The sequence below is a fragment of the Cucumis sativus genome, chromosome 5, assembly GCF_000004075.3.
Source record: "Cucumis sativus cultivar 9930 chromosome 5, Cucumber_9930_V3, whole genome shotgun sequence".
In the NCBI taxonomy this organism is placed as follows: Eukaryota; Viridiplantae; Streptophyta; class Magnoliopsida; order Cucurbitales; family Cucurbitaceae; genus Cucumis; species Cucumis sativus.
This window is the reverse complement of record NC_026659.2, coordinates 11958318-11974986: the sequence shown is the minus strand read 5'-3', so window position 1 is coordinate 11974986 and position 16669 is coordinate 11958318. Positions and strand designations below refer to the sequence as shown.

At 30.4% G+C, this 16669-nt stretch overlaps 1 long non-coding RNA gene across 6 annotated transcripts; it reads right to left on the bottom strand.

The window, feature by feature from the left end:
- Positions 1-3891: 3891 nt before the first annotated feature.
- LOC105435405 lies at positions 3892-7972 on the bottom strand. Of its 6 annotated transcripts, none has more exons than XR_969408.2 (5): positions 7581-7969; positions 5411-5503; positions 5230-5319; positions 4243-4290; positions 3892-4164 (listed from the first exon to the last, which is right to left on the bottom strand). It is a non-coding gene; the product is annotated as an uncharacterized LOC105435405 (long non-coding RNA). The 6 variants fall into 6 exon arrangements; XR_969406.2 differs by having other exon boundaries at positions 3892-4146; XR_004217062.1 differs by having other exon boundaries at positions 4243-4286.
- Between the last annotated feature and the right edge of the window lie 8697 nt (positions 7973-16669).

Below are 16669 nucleotides of genomic sequence, written 5' to 3'. Positions count from 1 at the left end.
TACTCTGCCTCTGCCTCTGTGTATTCTCTCAAAAAAAATTATCTCTAACAAAAATTCTCTTTCCATTTTTGGTTCACACACAAACTAATCTCAACTCGAAGAATAAGAAGGTCTCCAAGTGGTGATGCCCCAAAATTGGTGATTGGCAAATACATAGTCGTAGAGATACGTTTCTGTTCTTCTCTGTAATTTTTGTATTTAATTTGAAAGCATGCTTAGCCATATAAATTTGTTTATGTAATTGTTTTTCTAATGCAATGGTATTTTTAAGTTTCCAATTAATTTTAGTTTAGGTTCAATTAATTTTTCCGTTACTAGGACTCTTACCCCTTCAATTATTTACGTACTTCTAGTGGACTTGAAATAAGAGTTAAAATTAAAGATGTTACAAAAATAGCACTCACTAGACTTTTTAGCACATGCTTTTCTAATGTTTTGTTTTCCCTCTAGGTAGTAAGGAGTTTGAGTTGCCTCTCAAGGTCCAGGATGGAAATGATATCTTAATTATAGGATCAAGTTCTAGGAAGGATTGGTTATTGTATTGGGAGAGTGTTTTAATAAGTTGTAAAACTCCAAGTTGTCGTTAATATAATCATCTTGGCTAGTATCTCCAATGAGAGGAACATCCTTTAGTATGAAAAGTGCAGGTTTGCTCTGATCTGATGACACTAAAACTTCAATAAGGAAAGTTGGATTGACCAAGTATATTGAATAGAGAAAGACTACCCCAGCTGTCTTTGATAAAATGGGAGGACTCGCGTTTAAAAGTTTATTCTCTTTTGGAGCAACAATGAATATTAGACGTTTTGCAACATAATCTGCATCTTGAAATGTAATCATACTCATATTGTTGATTTATAGCCTTTCATGGGGAAACTTGGTTTCATCCTCATATTAAATGAAAATGGACAACCCCAATTGATGTGTAAACAAAAGGTAGCATCTCAAGACCATTTTTTCTCAATAGTACTGATACTTTGTTGAATATTTCCATCTTAAATCTCAACAGGAAATAGTAGATGTTTCAAAACTTTTAATAATTAAAAAAACTAGAGAATTATTTTTTTAAGAAAACGGAAGTGTATTTTAAAAAATACTATTGTAATTAAAATAAATGCATGCTTGGAATAACAATATAAGACAAAAAAACGTTTTTGAAAAATATATTTTTATTTTTGACACTTTTCATAAAAACTCTTTCAAATAAGAATAGATCGTGTGTTTGACAACTCGTTTTTGGAAATATTTTTATTAACATGTTTATTTGGTTTATTGTATACGCTAAAAGTATTCTTATAAACAGTTTTCGAAGTTGGCCGATGGCCATGACGGCCAGAGTTGGTGGTAGAAAGTTTGCCGAACGTGATGACTAGAGGTTGAAGTTGGCCTGCAAAGTTCTTACCTCAAATTAAGAAAGAAACAAAGTGGAATCCATAGGTTTGAATAGTATTTGGTGTGGAAAGTCTTGGGCTTCCTAAACTCTTGTGTCAAACAACAAGGGTTCCGCATAGGATGGTTGACTCATCCAATCTCGACCCTTGAAACAAACAAATTTTATAGGTATTGAAAAAACGATGGTGCTACATTCTACTAGTTTGTATGAATATCCAATGTAAATCATACTAAAATGTACATAAATTATCCACTCAAATATCACACACAACTGACAACATTTGTTTTTCTTTATGTTTTTCTTGGTGTCAGGAAAAATATAGACCTACATGCAACCAAATAAATTGAACAAAATCCTAAGATAAATGATCAATAGAGAGTTGTCAGCAAGGTTAATTCATCATTACATTCATTCACGGGCATTTGGTTCGTAATCAAATTCCTATAAATTAAATTTTGGGAGGCAGATAATTTGAAAATCTGGAACCCAAAATCAAGCCCATTTACAGTGAAGATCAAATCCCACATGATTTTCTTTGTTGCTTACACATTAAGCATGCTTAACCAACAAGCTAATTATTAGATGTGATTGGCTAAATTGGAGGTGTGGAGGTGTGTTGTTATGGAAAATGGATATTTCTCTTTAAATTGACATGGTTGGTGTGTGGAAGATGGATGAGTTCCCGAGAGCTTCCTCATATTTGTGGGTTTGTGTATTTGCCAGAAAAAAATACTGTCGACTGAGTTTCCTTTTGCGTTGTTTACTGTGGCTATTTTTCTTCCATGGAGAGTTATATGAGCTCTGTAATATGAGTATTTTCTAGAGAGAAAAGTGAGAGTAATCATTTTGAAGCATTGTAAACTCTTGTACTATTCTCTCTGACTATTTTAGTGGAACTTGCATTGGTAATAGAGAACGGGACGGAAAGGTGCTAGGGACCGTTCTCTTGACTTTGACGAATAATGTACAAAGAGAAAAGGAGACGACCACAGCAGGACCAATGACAGCTTTGTCGAACATGTATGAGAAGGCTTCAGTAAACAACCAATCGAATTTTGCAATCAAATTCTTTAATTTAAAATGGCGGAGGGTACATCTATCACACCCCCTTTAAATGAATTTGATTTGTTGTTAAACAAATTAGTTGCTCTTGAGTTAGAGTTTAGTGATGAAGTGAATGCTATATTGTTAATGAGATCATTGCTGATAGTTGGGAAACCATGAAAGCTGCACTTTCTAATTTATGTGGTAAAGTGAATTGCAGTTTTCACAGGTTAGAGATTCTGCGCTTGCAAAAGAGAGACTCAAGTGTTGCTTCCACTTCTAGTTCAGCATTGAAAGTGGAAAGAGGAAGGAGTAATAGCAAAAAGAAAGAATAGAAGAAAGTCCAGAGACTGCGTTTGAATGTTGGAACTGTGGTAAGACTGAACATTTGAAAAAGAACTGCAAAGATGTAAAAGAGAGCGAGGAGAATGAAGCTGGTGCAAATATTGCTATAGATGAAATTCAAGATGCTCTGACTTTGGCAGTTCAAAGCTCTCATGACACATGGATGTTGGATTCAAGTGTGTCATTTCATATTACTCGTCAACGTGACGTTCTAGAAAATTATGTTGCAGGAAATCATGGAAAAGTGTATCTTATTGATGGAGAACCTTTGGTTGTCATTGGGATCAGTGATGTGAATTTAAAATTGGCAAATGGTTTGACTTGGAAAATTTGCAACGTACCGTCATGTTGGAACACTACAACAAAAATGGTCTATGACGACAGTTATTTTCTGTCGCAAACTAAATGTGTGACAATTATTTACGATTATAGTATCGGGAGTCATGAAAAGTCATTCCATGATAGTTTTCGAAAACTGTCGCAATAAGTTTTTTCATGACAGAAAATAAATGTCGTTAACTACTATTATGACAACCTTGCTGACATCTTTAGCTACCAACAAGCCTAAAATCATTTGCAAATTAACGACAGTTAAAAAAAATAATTGTCATCATTTGCAAATGCCCGTGAATAAACATTTTTTCTATTGACATCATTTGCAAATGCTAAAGGTTAACCTTGCTGACATCTTTTCTATTATGACAACAAATAATTGTCATCATTTGCAAATTAACGACAGTTAAAAAAATGCCGCAAATTTGTTTATTATGACCGTTTTTTAAATGTGAAGGATATGTCAATCGTGACAGTTTTTATAATAATAAATGTCATCTTTTCGAGATTAACGATAGTTAAAAAATGTCACGAATTCTTATTTTATGACGATTTTTTCTGTCAAATATATGTCAATTGTGACAGTTTTTTAATAAAAAAAATTGTCATTGTTTTAATATTAACGACAGTTAAGGAATGTCACGAATTTATATATTATGACATTTTTTTTTGTTGCAAATTCTTCGATCACTATAGTTTTTCTATGTTCTTCTTGTCGCTCCACCATTACACAAACCATTTGAATGACAATAATGTTATAATACATCACACTCATATAGAAACAAATAGTCGACACTTTAATATATATACGCTATAATACACTTTGTAATATTCATATACCCATTGACTAATAACCATTTTGTGTTAAAAGGTAGTTTACATACAAAAAGAATAAACATTGACATCTTTAGCTACCAACAAGCCTAAAATCAGTACATTGGAATCAATATTTTGCTACCAATCATACAAAAAATATTATATCAATCACTTGCTCCAAGTTAGCTTCACTGCTCCAATAGATTCTTCCAAACCTAGTAAGAAAATAAAATCTTATTTTAGAGTATGACTAAAGAACAGTTTCAAAGAAAATCAATTCACAAGCAAACAAAAACAGAAAGTTTGTATACCTAAATCAATCATCTAGTGACCCACGAAGAATCATCCCACAAAACTTCCTACCAAACAATCCACAGGTGAGTGATACTAATCTTTCACGCGCCATAATGTTTTAAAGCATAATGACACTACACAATATGATTCAACTCAAACATTCTAACCACGACGAGAGGGCATTTCAAATCATAGAGGACTTTTTATAAAGGAAAGAAACAAAGTTTCTAGAAGTGAAACGTTACATATGAAGCCATTTACTTATCACTTATCACAACTTGTTACAATACAGAGGTTTGGAGGTTTAGTACAAGCACCAATGAATTAAACAACATTTTTGTGTCGAACTTTTTTGCAAAATTAGACACCAGACTTTAGTATAATAGTAACATACTTCATCATGCATTACTTATCCTAAGTAGTTGTATCTTGCATAAAAAATGAACACTTGGAATCTAGCGTAAGGAGATATAAATATCTAAGCCCAACCTTTTTGTGATGATTACATGTTTAGCCTAAAACTCATATTCTAGAATGGTGTTAATAACAATATAAACAAACCTCATTATATAAACTTCTTGAGAGAGGGAGGGCGAACATTGGGATGTGGATATGTGAACAAGTTTTTTTATTAGTTAATCATATGTCATAATTAGATAAAACTTACATGTCTCCAAATACGAAGAAAAACAATATACCATATGAAAGAAACAAAATAGTAAAAAATGTTAGAATGAATTACTCTTGTGAAATTCCAAATATTTATCAGAGAGTAATGCTTAGAGTTCTCATTTTGAAAGTTTTCCTTTATCTTAAAGAATCAGAACAAGAATATGCATCAAAAAATAAATATTTTTGTAAACATACACAAACAAGTTAAATTACAAAATCTGAAAATCACAAAGTAATCATGATTTCACCGATTGGCTACAAAAGAAAAACAATGAAATTGTCACGGAACCTAAATCCGCAAGCAATAGAACACAGAAACATATATTACATACTCTCAGTGTCCAATTCAATAGCCTTCAAACTGACTCCTAGTTTAGTCAACAATCTCTTCACCTGGACGGCAGAATGGACAATAACTCTTGCTGTAAAGAACACAAAAACACCAACCACTTTTGCAATCAGAAAAAATCATTAGGAAAAAAATACTTACAAGAGAAAGAACGAAAGAGAAACCTGAAGACCATGACGAGATTAGAAGCCACAATCTCTTTAGCCTTCTCCAATGTCATGATCGAATTAATTATTTTTTCTCTCGATTTGAAAACTCTAAAAGATAGTGAAGAAAAATATACCTTAATTAGGAAATCAAAGTATACATTGTATAGAAGCACAACGCAACATTTAACCCCAATGTTTCAGTAGGATCGAATGAAAATCTGCCCAATTTGTGTTGTTAGAAAATAGTGCATATGTAAAAAGATTGCAAGACAAGCACCTAATTTTAATTAGTTGCATTCACTACACACAAGACTTGAGTGATGTTATGTTATGGAGCTGGGAAAGAACAAAAAAAAAAAAAAAATAGTAGTGGTATGAAATATAATTAGAATAGTGGTATCCGTTCATTATTTCAAGAACAATTACAATACAAACTATCTTTTATGTATACAAGACAGTCTTGCCAAATTTCAATAGCCAAAAGCTTTTTCAAGGAACAAGCCAGATCTAATGGTTTACCATAAACAATAACTACGAGTTCTAATATAAACACTAGAAATTGAAAGAACCTCCCTCCCTACAGTTTCAATAACCATAAAAATGATTTGAAAGCCATCTCTAAAGAAATATATAATATCCATTGCTTAAGAAGTTCTCAACCATTTAAAAGCTAAGACAATTCTATACAGAGAAACTGTAGGCTTGATTAATCAAAATATATACTAGAAAGGACGTAGGAATTTTAGAAACTTCTCTCTAACAGTAACACCTTTGTAGATGGAAGTAGAAACTTGCATTCTGGAAAGAAGACTAGATTTATCTAATTGTTCAAGATCGCAAGTTTTCCTTCCTTTACCCATGAAAGTCAATACAATTCTCTACCATAAAGAACACAAGTAGTGAAGCACAAATAAACATCTTATAAATAGGAAGCAGTCTTTTTTGTAGGTTAATAAAATGTCCAGACTCACGAAACATCTTACAGTTATTGTGTGGAATAATGCCACAAACACAATAACTTACAGTCCCAACAGGTGATTTTGACGAAAGAAATGCTTGTGACTTCAAGCGTGAGATCCCAAAATCACTAACATAAATAAAATACCACCAGATATGTACCATATTAATTGATCAAAGTAAACACACACACAAGAGAGGCGAAGTAGGAAAATGGGAAGGAACTGGCACCATCACTAAGAATATGATTTAAGTATCAACAAAAAGCCAATATTTTCTAAAACCATATTCAATTCCCCCTTCTCCAAGCAAAAACATGTTAACTAATCATAAACAATCAAGATTATGTTTTGACTAATCAAAATTTTATTCAAATGGTCATCCCCTACCTCAAAAGAAAGTTAACTAATAAAATTAGAACCAGCAAAGTAAAATCTAGTTCACCAGAATTCCATTATAATAACATTCTAAAATGATTTCCTTCCATGTACATTCAATAATCAAGTTTTACTCAACAGTGCAATGAATCAAAGAAATTCATAGGATACCAATTAATTAAAACTTCGATCATTTAACAACATGTGAAATTAAAGCATGTTTGCATGGTTGACAATAAAGCAAACAACGCATATGCATTGAAAAAAAAGTAATACCCTCAAAAAATAGCAAACATAGACCCATTCAATGCATTAACTTTCATAATTTAATTTGATGACATATTATATTGTTCAAAGAGTTCATACCCTTAAATATAAATAGCAACTTTATTTTGACTGATTAACAGATAATGTCATGAGAATAAAGAAGATATATATAAAAAGTAAGTTTATTTTGAACATAGAAAAAGAGTTCATACCTTTCTAGAAGCAAACATTTTACTCAACAAAAAAAATGATGAGAATGACATGTTTTGAATATGAAAACTTCATCAGAAAAATTATGGGCATTTTGGCCAGAAAACTAGAAAAATTAAGGAATAAATACAAAAATTTGTGAAGGACATATCTTAGATGCAATGTTGAGAATTGAGTTTCAAGTTTAATTGAAAAAATCGGCAGGAGCAAGAACTTTATTCTTATTAAATTTCGACCATGGGATTTTGTGTCGAGAAACCACTTTGCAATTTAGCAAATAGCGTAAAGCTTTACTCAAATACCATAAAACCATCTTTTTTGGGATGACTTACTCAAAGAAAAGTACAAAGAGTAAAGATTAGATCCATAAATACCTAAAAGACCGCCATCGACAACGAAGGTAGGAGATGACCGGCGATTTGGAGAGTGAGAGGGCAGTGGCTGAGAGAGGGCACAATGATGGGGGACGAAGGAGGGTTTTGATATGAGTGAGATGATTGTGAAGAAAAGAACGTTGCAAAGAAGAATCAGACAGAGAAGCCTTTACCGCAATAACCACCTTGAGTTATCACCGAACGGAGGAGCCTAGTGGAAGAGGGGAATCGACAACCTGTGTGAGACCATTGTGGGGAATTGACGACATGCGATGGAGAAGGGGAATCGTGCGATTGGAAGAGGAAGAAAAAGAAAGAAGAAGGGGTTTCTTCGTGAAATTGGGGGAAATGGAAAACAAAGTTCCCCTTTTTTCTTTCCTTGTTTTTTTTTAATTTAAAATAAATATTTATTCTTTTATTATTTTTATTTCATGACAGTTAAAAGTTATCAAAGATTTATAACACAAAAAAACTGTCATAAATTCTTGAAATCCGAAAATGTCCTATCTTTTCCCGTAAAAAACGCGGATTTTGGCATTTGACAGTTTTTTCTTCTCTCATTTCAATTTGAGATGTATACAACTTTCATAATAGGCCACTTTTCTTGTAGAGTAAATATGTTGAAAATTTGTTTCCGCAGGACGCTTAGACAGTTAAGGATGCAATGTTTTCTTTGATAAGGGAAAGTAAAAGGGTAATAAAAGGGGTCATAGTAATTGGTCGATGAAGCAAGTCGAGGACTTTGTATGTCAATAACAGTGACAAGAAATTATTGTTACTTTATATTATTGTTATATGTTGATGACACGTTAATAGTAGGTTCATATAAATAGAAAATTCTAAAGATAAAAGTTGATTTAATAAACAATTTGATATGAAAGATTTAGGTGCTACTAAACAAATCTTAGGGATGAAGATTGAAAGGAAAGATGGTACATTGACACTGTCACAAGAACAGTATGTGAAAAAGTTGTTGAATCGATTTCACATGGAAAATGCAAAACTTTTGAGTACTCCCTTAGTTTGTCACTTTAAATTATCTAAGAACTCACCAACTTCTCGGCAAGAAACATATCATATGGGGAGAGTGTCATATTCTTCAACTATAGGCAAATTTTGATTTATTCCATTGCACATTTTTTGGGAGTGGCTAGGATGTACATGAGTGATTAAGGGAAACAACACATGGAAGCCGTAAAGTGGATTTTTCGATATCTGAGTGGTACAACTGATTATGCTCGACGCTTTAAAAGATCTGATTTTAAACTCTAAGCATATATTGATGTAGATATGACAAGTGATACAGATGACAAGAAAAGTACTATTATTCTATTAACTTTATGAGAAAAGTTATAATTTTTTTTCCTTTTTTTTTTTTTGTTCGGTAAAAGTAATGCTTTATAGAGAAAAAAATAGGAACATTTTTTAAAATAACAAAATAAATTAAAATATTTACAAGTTATAGCAAAATTCTGAATGCTATCAAACGATAGACACTAATAGACTCTTATCACTAGTGGTTATATCAATGTCTATTATTGATAGAATTTGAAAATTTTATTATATATTGTAAACATTTTGTCAAATTTTCTATTTTGGACAATTTTTCAAAAAAAATATAGAAGTTAAGAGTGCATAATTGAGTTTTTTTTTTTCTTTTTTTCTTTATCTTTTTTTTAACTTAAAATCGATAGCATTTTTTTTCCTCAAATTACCTGTATTTTTCAAGATTTTAAACACTTAGATTTGAACACGATAAGTGAAGATATACATTACAATTTCTGCATGTAATTATTGTAGTTGGTGTAGACAAGTAATGTAATTATTTACATAACCAATAATTTATCTACAACGACAGTTCGTAAAATGACGAGCTGATGATTCAATTTTGTTACCTCATATGGTTGTCAAACTTGGCTACAAAACTTCACTAGAGTTACGTTGGTATCTTGAGATGACTATCAATGTTGGGAATCAAAGACGATGATTCTCACCATAGTTAATCACCAGGTGATTAACATCATATTTGTTTTTGAAGCTGAGAGTTGATTACTAAAGTTGGCACGAGAATTGTTGGTCATCAATATATGCCATCGAATTGTGGTAGCGATAGTCGTTTATGGTAAAATTGTCATATATTATATTTGAAAACATTGAAAGGGATTGACATAAGTTGATATAAATTAATATAACCAACTCAACTTCAATAGTATGGTTGATGGACAGAACGTTGAATTATTAATTTTCACCGACTCAACCAAGCTCACCTTGTTGATAGTGAAACCAATTATTAAACTAAAAGACAAAAACCGGATTAATAACTAAAATATTGTTATTGTTAAAAGTTTTTACCAAAATACAGCAGTTTGAAAACTATTTACGAAAATGTAGTAATTTTTTTCTCTCTCCTTGGGCGAGTCTTCCATTTTTTTTTTTTAATTTCTTTGTTTTTCATATAAATTTTATTGTCTTTTTTTTTCTTTCAATTATTTGTATACATTTTTATCCAATTGCTTTTTCTTCTTTTTTTTTTCATATAAATTTTGTATTCTTTCTTAATTTTTTTCATATAATTTTTTCTTAAAAATTAAATTCTACTCATTTTAAAAAAATAAATCAATTTTAGAAATATTTGAATAGTTGACAAAATAAATTAACAAACACAAATAATGTTAATACTTCTTTTAAATTTTCATTAAAATTTGTTGGGATGCTCTTAACAAAATTAAAATTACCTTTAAAAAATATCAAATTTCAAGAGTGAATTTTTTTGTATGATTACAAATAAACACACATGAATAATAATGTAATAATTATTATAGAATTTTGTTAAAATCTTTTGGTATATTCTAAACAAAAGTAAGATTTTCCATAAAAATAAATAAACAAATACAATAGAAAAGGTGTCACGAGCACGAGTGAGTTCAAAGTAAATAAATCCTAAGTATTTAACTTAACGATATAAGTTATCTAAAAGTATAAAATTATAAGTACGTTTATTCGACCAGAAATAATCAAGTGTAGTAGATTTTTTCGTTATAAAATATATTTCAACATTACGAATTGTTTGTCTTCATACTTTGTTAACTGTCATTACAAAGCATAAATGAATAAAGCAATATAAACCCAATATAGATGTTTGATTTTTTTTTTCTTTTAATTTTCTATGCAATCCCTTAAAACAAAAATGGTTTTAAATAACAAAAAAAATAAAGATATCTATAAATATAGCAAAATCTTAAATAACAAAAAAGAGGAGTTATTGTTCTTGGATTGGTTTGGCATTTTATGCCAGTCCACACGTTTGACCGATATGAAATCATTGATTGAGGATTTTCACATTTTCAATTATTTTTTTATCTATGAAGTTAAAAAAAATGGAAAAGCACACACTCTCTCTCTCTTTTTTTTTTTTTTTGCATTATCTTTCTTTAGTTAGTTCTTTCACATCTTTATTGACCACTTAATTGTGTACCTCATCTAAACCACACAAAAAATCTTCATTAATATTTATTTAAAATAAATGTTTAAATAATAACAAACATCTATTTTTCTTTAATTTTAGTTTTCAAAATTACGAAAATCAAACTTCTACTTTTACTTCTATTTTAAAATATTTTTAAAATTATTGTAATAGTTTTTGGATGACGAGTTAAATAAATTAAAGATAGAAATAATTTGAATTAGTTAGATGGAACAAAATCAGCCCCTTATAAAAGTTTGTTTATAATGTGATGTATTAAATAATAATTTTTTAAATCAAAGTATTTAGGGAAATTTGTTATTGTTTTGAGAAAAATTATATATAATTTCTTTTTCTTATATGTAAAAGAAAAAAAAAAAAATATTTTGTTTCCTCAATTAAAAAATGAGAAGCGGTACATTTTGATTCAAAGAATAAAAATAAATGAACAAAATAAAACTTTCTTTTTCATCTTTGTTTTATCTTTTTTTTTATTTATGAAAAAAATATGAATCTTCGTAATCGAGTAAAATTTGAAGAAAATAAATTTGAAAGACTTAAAAATTTGAATATATTTGACACATAAATAAATACATGATTATACATAATTTAAAATTTTAAGGGTATGTTATATTTAGCGGACAAATTTTGGATTTAAATATATGTTTTTTATTTTTTTTTTTGTTGCTCATTTTAAGGGGTAGATTTGAGAATTATTTGGATTGACTGAAAAAGAAATTTAAAAGAAAAAACTCATTTTATTTAAACTATTTATTTGAATAAGTTGATCATTTAGCAACTACTCTAGCAACTACTTTAACATGTGTGCAACATCAGAGTCGGAACATAGATAAACTTTTTTCTGCCTTTCTTTACGAGTTGGGGCGATGCTTCTCTTCACCATCATGTTTTCTTTCTATTTTTGTTTATTCTCTTTTGGAGAAAGATTTCAATGAAGTCTCATGAACAACCATAGACTATTTTGTGACACTACTCCCAATCTTTTCAATATCATTGATTTCATTCTCATCATTCCTCATTTCGTAAACCAAGAAACCTTTTGCTCCCTTGTTGGGAATACTTAGTTCCATATCATGAGCACAAGTTGCCAACAATTCAAACGTGTGGAGTTTTATTTCCTGCAAAATATAGAGAAGTTCCCAATGCATTTCTTGGTTGCACATCTCCATTACACGCAGTTCTGTGAACCTGGTCTTTGCAATGTAGGCTTAGAGCTCTCCATGGGTTTATGTAGTCGATGACTGGCTCTCCCTTCCACTGTTTGGTGTTTGTCAACTCCAACATGCGTACGATGTGCCTGGTACTCATGTAGAATCGGTTTAAAAACTTCTTTTCCAGTTGTTTTCCAACTATCAATGATTTCTGGCTCCAGATCGGTATACCACTTGAAAGCCTTTTCTTTCAAACTTTGAATGAACTACCTGACTAGTTGGTCTCCCCTTGATCTTATGTTCTCGCATGTTTCAACAAAGTGAGTAATGTGTTGCTTTGGATTGCCTTTTCCGTCGAATTGTTAGAATTTTGTAGGTTGGTACCCAACAGACATTCACATGTCATTGATTCCCTTGGTATATGACTTGGAGTACATAAAATAAGTTTGTGGCGGTCCTCCATATTGAGTTCTTATGGCGCTTGTTATCATATTTCAATCGTTAAATTGATAGGGAGGTGACAGCGATGGACTATTGCGTCTGGTTTTCCTGCAACACAACTTTTTTTTTATCTTTTGCTTTGAAGCAGGAGTTTTACTTGACTCATCAGTTTCACAAGCCTTCATTTGATCTTTCAAGTCAACGACTTCATGATCTCACTCCCTGATAGCTTTCATTAAGAAATTTATTTTTCTCTCCATCTTCGTCATGATGGCTGGCCTTGACTGTTACATAGCCATCATGACAGACACTACTTTAAGGTTTGATTCTTTCTCTGGTAGATCGAAAGAAAGAGTAGAGTTGTTGAACAGGGGATTTGCTCTTATGATGATCTTGCGTTTAGGAGATTCTATCAGTTCTTCCCAACTTTTCTTTGTGAGGACTGAACTTTGTTCTTGTTCTTGCATGCTCCCCTTTGAGTGACTCTAGGTGAGAAGTCTAGTGTAAGCATCATTTGCAGTAGTTGCTTTGGATGTAACTTTCTATGATGTCATTGTTTGCTTGTAGATTTGGATGACGAGAGAGAGATGAGAGGTAGAGAGGTCCCACTGGGTGTGCCAATTTGTTCACACGAAATTTCTAGAGAAATTTAATTCTTAGAGTTGAACTTGTGTTGATATTGTATTTGTGTTCATTTGATACAAATGTTGTTCGATCTTTGGTATTTGATTCTTTGATTCTCTCTCGGTTGGTTGCCTACGCTTGATTTGAGAAAACGGAGCACGTGGCGTTCTTAAAGTTGGAGTTTTGAAAGAAAACTTGTATTTTCAAAGAAACTTCAACTTTTTAGGGTGGTCGACTTCAAGAGTTAGGTGTCTTCTGACTCTTAGGAGAATTCTCTTTAGACCTTTTGATCTCAAAATTTTCCCACCGCACAAATGAAGAGAACAACACTATTGACGGACTTTATAGAGTTCTTTAACGGACTTTATGGGCTTGGCCTGGTTGGTCCATGGACTCGAAACCATGGGCTCAACCACATGAATTTAGGTCATATTTAGCCTTTGGACTAAATTAATATTATTTTTCTTGGCTCAATTGAACTTTAGTTTAAGTAAATAATATTTAATTAGATCAAAATAAATAACTTGATCCAACGGTCATAATGAAAATATGTGACATCACCAGAATTGGCCAATCTATGTCTTCAATTTTAATTTAGGACATTCATGCCAATTTTTTAATTAGTCCCAAATTTAATTATTTGTATTTTTTTCATGATTAATTTAGTAAATGACGTGGCAATTTGTGATTCGCCCAAAATTTCTTATTCAATAGTGTAGCCCAAACTAAAACTCATCAAGATATATGCAAAACTTGCTAAAGATATTTACAACCAAAGTATAACAATTTACAAGACTAACACCCACTACCCCACTAGTATTTACAAAACTCAAACTTAGGGAACTATACATACTCTTAAGCAGAAGTACTCTACCCACACATTGGAAATAAAACTGAGACCTTATAATAGACTGTGGCAGAGTGTCAACCGCCGATAACTCGATCTCTATCTGAAAAGTGAGAAAACATTTTGAAAGGGTGAACTATAAAGTCTAATGAGTGACTAGATTTCTAAAACAAATCATGTTATAAACATTTAAGTAACAAACTCATCAATACATTTATAAATAGTTTAACTCAATAAATCACACTAAATAATTTAATCTTTGCAAAGCATTTTAAGTAGATACTCAAACTAGTTTTCCTCTGTATACCATAAACAAATCCCTTGAAAATGACAGAGCTAATTCAATGCCAAATCCACATCTAATTTGATAGTAGAGTAATCTCAATTATAATGATCAAACCTCTAAGATAGGAGTCATTGTTTCAATATATATATATATATCCTCTGTGTAATAATCTTGCGCTTTTAAGATACAATATGTCTTGGTTTAGAATAAAACATGCTTTAAAACTATAGACTTTCCTTTTATGAAAAACATAAACTCTACGTATTTGGAAATCCTCTACTCGTGTCAAACTATAAAATCATAACCCATGCTTTGCTAAAACTCTTACAAGCTCATCTACTCAAAATTCAATTCTAAACTCATTTACTCAAACTATAAGTTCATTTACTAGAAATCATTCTCAACAATGTATGTTTAATTAAACTTTATAAACTATTTACTAAATTGGGATGCATCTCAAACAAGTAAATTTAAAGCATGTTAAACCAATTTGGCTAGTAGTCAAGTTTAGAAATCTCTATTGAAATTCGTTTTTGTTACGCTCACAGTCTTAGCTAGAACCTCGATCTATAGACTTAGTGTATTTTCTTTTTTACTTGTCAAACAAACCATAACCGAGTACTAGAACCTTAAAAAATTCTTTTCCTTCTATGCCATACTTAATATGACGTACTAAAGATGTCATACAAAGATTCCTACATAAGGAATAAAAATCAAACTTTCACAATTTGCCAAGAAATTTCCGGATTCAAAGACCCAACTTGAGAATGTCATAACTTATTCATTCATTAACCAAAATGAGCGTATTTTATATTAACCTTGCTTACTTTCACTTCAAGAGTACATCGAACTACCACTGAGATCATTGAGGTTCACTTCATGAATCTTGAACAACCTCTAGACTCAATCCATGGACGCTAGGCTCACTTAGGCTCTCCCATAAACTCTCTTTGAGTTGGCTAAAATTCACCTACAACAGTTTATAAATATTTTTAAAAGTTTCATCACTTAAATAAATTTCTCTAATTATATAACCAAACATACAAAATATAATGGTTAAAGTTTGGATACATCAATTGCATTATATTGAACTCACTCAAAACAATTCCAAACCAACCCTATGTCTATTGATAATTTTTCTATAATCTTCTAATTAATTTTATTTTCTAAATATACATGTGGCTATAACCTTATGTTCTAAATACATATATGTTTTACCAATTAATATCACAAAGTTATTCATGCAAATAATATTGGTTAGGTGATACAAGTATAAAAGAAAAGGCAATTATATCTGTTTTGAGATATAAAATTATTATTATTTTAAATTATTGAGAATAACCTTTAATATCTATAGAATAATTGACATCATGACTTAATTAATGAAGCACAATTCAAATATAAGGAATAACAATATTATTGATAATTCCCAAAAAGGAAAAAAAACAGTGCAATTCAACTTAAACAATAAATTATATTTTCTATCTTTCATTACACTTCTCCACTCCATTAATATACCATTTTTTTTAAATGATAAATCGTTAGAAAATATTAACAAATATTAAAAAAAATTATTTTCTATGTTTAGATGGATGTGAAAGACTTAAATAGATATATGTGAGTATCTATTTGTTAAAAGAAAAGACGTGATAGATGTATATCTAAGTCTTTCATTGTCTCATGCATACAAAATAAAACTTTGTTACATTTATGAATAAGTTATCTTATTTTGGTGAAAAATGTTTAAAATACACTTAAAAAATATGAGTAGTTTTCAAACGGTTTATTTTTTGAAAATAATTTATTTTTAAATTTAAAAATTGAAAATTTAATTCAAACATACATAAGTATTCTAATACTTATATCTGAATGATAGATCTATCACTGTTAAAACATATTCTATTCACTGACAAATACTTTCTTTATATTATATTACTCAATTGTCATTTTTATGGTTAACCATTTTATGTATATTATTTATGGACCATCGATATGTTATTGGTGATGACTTTTTTATTAGAGATTGAATAATTTTATGTTTTATAATCAGATTTAAATGTTTGCTAGACTACGTTTATAACTATCAACGTACACACAAAAAACCCTATTTAAATAATTATAAGGATGCAAGTGACCAACTACAATTGAACAATCGGGTAAATTGCATAAAATATATGTAATTGCCCAACCACTTTGACATCATTCTTGACGGAAATATTGAGTTTCAATTAAATAAAAATATGGAAAAGGAGTGAA